The following is a 5,353-nucleotide window of genomic DNA, read 5'->3' on the forward strand; positions in this document are numbered from 1 at the left end:
GATACTGCCTCGGAAACCCAAGGAGGGGTCGCTATGAGTCGGGGCCGACTCGACGGCACATAACAACAACAACAACATTTAAATGTAAAGCCTATCTAGCTCAAACAGTTAAGCACTGGACAAGTAGCTGAAAAGTTGGTGGTTTGAACACACTCAGAATTGTCTCAGATTAGACAGTCCTGGTGATGGGTTTCTGAAAGGTTGCAGCCTTGGAGCCTTACATGGCATTCTACAATGCTCACATGGAATCATGAAAATGGGCTCCATGGCAACCCACAACATCTATCAACATCATCAATTGTAATAGTAAGAGAGGCTTGACCCCTACACCCCAGTGGCATAAAGTTACCAAAGTTTATTTCCCATTCAAGGGTCAGCAGGGGCTTCTGCTCATCGAAGCCAGCAGAGTGGACAGGTTCCAGCAGAGTTTCCAGATGAAAACAGACTCGGAAGAAGGAAGGGGCCATCCACTTCTCAAAGAGTTGTCCAGAGAAACCTTATGAATAGCAGTGAAACACTGTCTGATCTATGACTGGAAAACTGTGACTCGCCCTGAAACACTGTCCGATACAGTGCTGGGAGATGAGCCCCTCAGGTCGGAAGAGTCTCAGAACTTGAGTGAGGAGGAGCTGCCTCCTCAGAGCAGAGCCGACCTTCATGACGTGGATGGAGTGAAGCTTTCGGGGCCGCCATTGGCTGATGGGGCACATCTCAAGATGAGAAGAAACAGCTGCAAACATCCATTAACAGCTGGAATATGAATGTAACAAGCATGAGTCTAGGAAAATTGGAAGTTGTTAAAAATGAAACAGGACACATAAAGATCAATATCCTAGGCATTAGTGAGCTGAAAATTACCATTTTGGGCCATTTTGAATCAGACAAACCATATGATCTTCTACGCCAGGAATGACAAATTGAAGAAGAATGGCATGGCATTCATCGTCACAAAGACTGTTTCAAGATCTGCCTTGAAGAACAACACTGTCAGTGATAGGATAATATCCATATGCCTGTGAGGAAGACCAGTCTCTTTCTCTCAACCAGCTGTCCACTAGAATATTCTGGAATGATAGACGTGGTCTAGATTGACACTGTTCACTTGGAGTGTGGCTAGTGAACTGAGGCACTCAGTTTTTATTTTTAATTTATGTTTCAGTAATGACATGCACCTGGCGGCTACCTCATTGCACAACACAGCCCCGGGCCGACAGAGCTCTTAACCTACCACTTGTTAAAATGATTAAAATGAAAACCATATTTACTTTCCTCTTGGGACTTCCTACCTCCCAGCAACTGTGTTCATTGTTTACCTTAGTAACTGTTTGTTTCCTTGTTGTTATTGTAACAAATGATAACAAATGTAATCACTTGAAAGCTTATGTGTTGTTATGGCCCGGGGCATGTTTCAACAGAGCTTCTAGACTAAGACAGACTAGAAAGTGCTGGAGACGCACTGGCAGGAACCAGCATGTGGAAACCCAAGGGGTCACAACACTCTGATCCGAAACCTGCTGCTGTTCTGTTTAGCATTTTGTTCTGTTGTTCATGGATTCGCCGTGAGTCGAGGGCTGGCTTGATGGCAGGTGACAACCACCATGACAACAAGAAGACTGATGGGTGAGGCTGTCAGTGCCTTGGAGCTGTTCACGAGGTTAAAGAACAGTTACGTGTTAGTCACTTGACAGAGTACAGTGAAGAATTTGCATGGTTTTGATGGGAGCATCAGACATTCAAATGACTCATTTGGATTGTGGTGTAGTTTTTCATGTACATAGTTGTTTGTTAGCATCGAGTTCATTCTGACTCATAGTGATACCACGTGACAGAGTAGAACTGCCCCGTGGGGTTTTCTTGGCTATACTTTTTTTTTTCTTTCAAATTTTTATTGTGATTTGGGTGAAAATTTACAGAGCAAATTCATTTTCCATACAGCAGTTCATACACACTTTGTCTCATGACATTGAGTGCAATTCCCCACAATGTAACAGCTCACCTCCTATTTCCTCCTCATAGTTACCTCTTCCCTGTGTCCTTCCCTCCCATGCACTCCACCTCCTGAGCTATCTCCCTGTGCAAACACTGCCCTTCTGTTCTTGAATTGATCACTCTAAGGATATAAACATTCACCCCATATGCCTGTCTATTGCTTGGCTGGAAGCCACAGGAACAAGTTCAGTTCCAGACCTGAAGAGTGACTAGAGCCATAGTCTTGGGGGTCTCACCAGGCTCTATCAGACCAGTAAGCCTGGTCTTTATATATATATAATTTTGAGTTTTGTTCCACATTGTTCTCCCACTCTATCCAGGATCTCCTGCACTGATCCCTTTCTGAGTGATTGACAGTGGTAACTGGACACCATCTAGTTCTTCTGGTCTCATGGTCATATAGTAGACGGAGGTCTACTAGTCTCTTGGACTAATTGTTTCCATGCATCTTTGATTTTCTTCATTCTACTTTTCTCTGGATGAAGAGAGATCCATTGTTGCATCTAGATGGCTGCTTCCAAGCTTTTAAGATCCTAGTCACTACTCACCAAAGTCATATGTGGAACAATGTTTTTTGTGTTGTATCTAATGCCAGTTGAGCTTGATGGCCCCTGTGACCATGGTCCTGAGCTTGGCTATACTCTGTGGACGCACACGGCCAGGCTGTTCTCCTACTGGAGATGCTGGGTGTATTCGAACCACCCACCTTCCACTTAGTAACCAAGCGCTTAGTCACTGCATGATCAGGGCTCCATACATACGGAAGGACAGAGAGTGAGCAAAAGATTTGGATTTAGGTTATTTTTAAGGCAGTCGCTCCCCATTGGCTCCTCCCCCACATCCCTGGTAAAAACTAATATACTTCCTGTCTCTATGGCTTTGCCTGTTCCAGATATTTCATGGGCCCCGATGGTGCAGTGGTTAAATGCTTGGCTGCGAACAGAAATGTCAGTGGTTCAAACCTACCAGCTGCTCCAAGGGAGAAAGATGCATCATTCGGCTTCCGTGAAGATCCTTGTTGCAGTTAGGTGCCGTGGAGCCGGCTCTGACTCAGACTGACGCCCCGCACAACAGAATGAAACACTTCCGGGTCCCGCGCCAGCCTCACGCTCCTTGCAGTACCTGAGCCCATTGTGGCAGCCACTGGGTCCACTCCACGTTCCGATTTCTAATGAATGTTTTCAGTCGTTTCTCCCCATGTTGAGTCATGGCACTTCAGCAGATGGAGGTCCCGAAAGCTTTACTCCATCCACGTCGTTAAGGTTGGCTCTACTCTGAAGGGGCAGCATTTCCTCAGTAGTATTTTGAGTGCCTTCCGACCTGAAGGGCTCTTCTTCATACACTATATCGAACATTGTTTCAGGGCTATTCGTAAAGTTTTCCAGTAATGTATCAGAGTGTTTCACTGATATTCATATCGTTTTCACTGGCCAATTCTTTGAGAAGTGGATGGCCCCTTCCTTCTTCTGAGTCTGTCTTAGTCTGGAAGCTCCAATGAAACCTGTCCACTATGGGTAACGCTGTTGGTATTTGAAATACCGGTGACGTAACCTCCAGTCTCACAGCAACACACAAGCCACCACAGTATGAAAATGCTCTGGGGCAGTTCCACTCTGTCCTCTAGGGGCGCTGTGAGTCGGAATGGACTCCACCGCAGTGGATTTTGTTAGAGCTTTGCTTCTATAAAGACTGACAGCCTTGGAGACCCTGTGGTGCAGTTCCACTCTGTCCTCTAGGGGCGCTGTGAGCCAGAATCGACTCCGCGACAGTGAATGATTTTTTAGATATTTCATAGAAATGGGATTGTAAATATTTGTCTTTCTGTGTCTGGCTTCTTCCACTGGGCGTAATGTTTGTCAAGGTTCATCCATACGGTAGCATGTCCTCCATTCCCTCTTGATTGAAATCAGCATCCGATTAGGAAAACAAACCATCCTGGTATTTAAAACAGAGGGAATATAATACAGGGAAACCGGACACCAGGAGACTGACACAAGGCAAGGATCAGGTTAGAATCTCCAGGGCCAGAGAGCGAAAGGAAAATGATGTTACCCCGAGATTACTGGGCTGCTGAGGGAGGAAGCAGGCTGCTGTTACCCCAAAATGTGGGCCCACCCTCAGAGCGGTGCGGAGCCAGTTCAGTCAGATGGAGAGAGGCGCGAAGAAAGGGTTCATCACTCATGCATAAGTGGGGTACGGACAGAGTTTACAATACTCCAAAAGTCCGCCCAGCCCCGGTGGGCAAATACAGGGTTAACATAGGTTGACGGCAGCTTACGATCACGTGAACACATTGCATTCCTGAGAGCGGGGCTCTTTCCCCATGGGAAAGACCTAGCGAGGCTACTAAGACAGACTCTACATTATCTCTGAGCTCTGGAAGGCATAGCCAACAGGTGCGCTCGGTTTCTCTCAAGGCTGACCTCTCTGGAATGTCTCAGGCTGTGTTTTTCGCGTCTTTTTGTTTTTGTACCTCTGAGTCTGAGTGCTTTTTCCTGAAGCAGTTTTATACATTAGGTCATCAGAAACTCACACTTGGAGGCTGTCCTTGGTGGTGCCACCAGTAGTCAAAACTACAAGAGTTTCTTGTTTCTTACGCTAAACCAAAATTCATTGTCATTGACTCTATTCCAAGTCATAGTGACCCTACAGGGGAGAGTGGAACTGCCCCACAGGGTTTCCAAGGCTGTCAATCTTCACAGAAGCAAAGCCCAAACCACACCCACTGCCATGGAGTCCATTCCAACTCACAGCGCCCCTAGAGGACAGAGTGGAAATGCCCCACAGGGTTTCCAAGGCTGTCAATGTTTATGGCGGCACACTGCCTCATCTTTCTCCTGGGGAACCACTGGTGGGGCCAAACTGTTGACCTTTCGGTTAGCAGCTGAGTGCTTAAGCACTGTGCCACCAGGGCCCCTTCTCTTGCTTCTTAACTGCCTTCCAGTTGCCAGAACCTAGTGGGAAGCTGGTGACAGAGGAGATTGGGAAACGTCGTTTGCAGGTTTCTAGCCCCAGTTGCAGAGAGGGAGGTATAAGATGATAAGTGTGGATCTGACTGTCTCCTCTCATGTCCCCTCTTTGGCCTTGAGCCCTCACAAAGGAGACTGATGAGTGACCTTCAGCAGAGAGGGATGTACACTTCAGGGTTAGGTGGTGTCTTAGGCTAGATTCTGTAGAGAAGCAAAACCAGTGAGGCACATATATACATACTTACATACATATATATATACATATATACACACACACATATATATATATTCATACATATTGTGGTGGTTAAATTTGTGTGTGTCAACTTGGCTGGGCCTGGTTGAGTGGCTGGGCAGCTGGTGGTAGTTATTCCCCATGATGAGACTGGCAATCA

The sequence above is a fragment of the Orycteropus afer genome, unplaced genomic scaffold (assembly GCF_000298275.1).
Source record: "Orycteropus afer afer isolate SDZICR_OR568_19922 unplaced genomic scaffold, OryAfe1.0 scaffold00099, whole genome shotgun sequence".
Classification (NCBI taxonomy): domain Eukaryota; kingdom Metazoa; phylum Chordata; class Mammalia; order Tubulidentata; family Orycteropodidae; genus Orycteropus; species Orycteropus afer.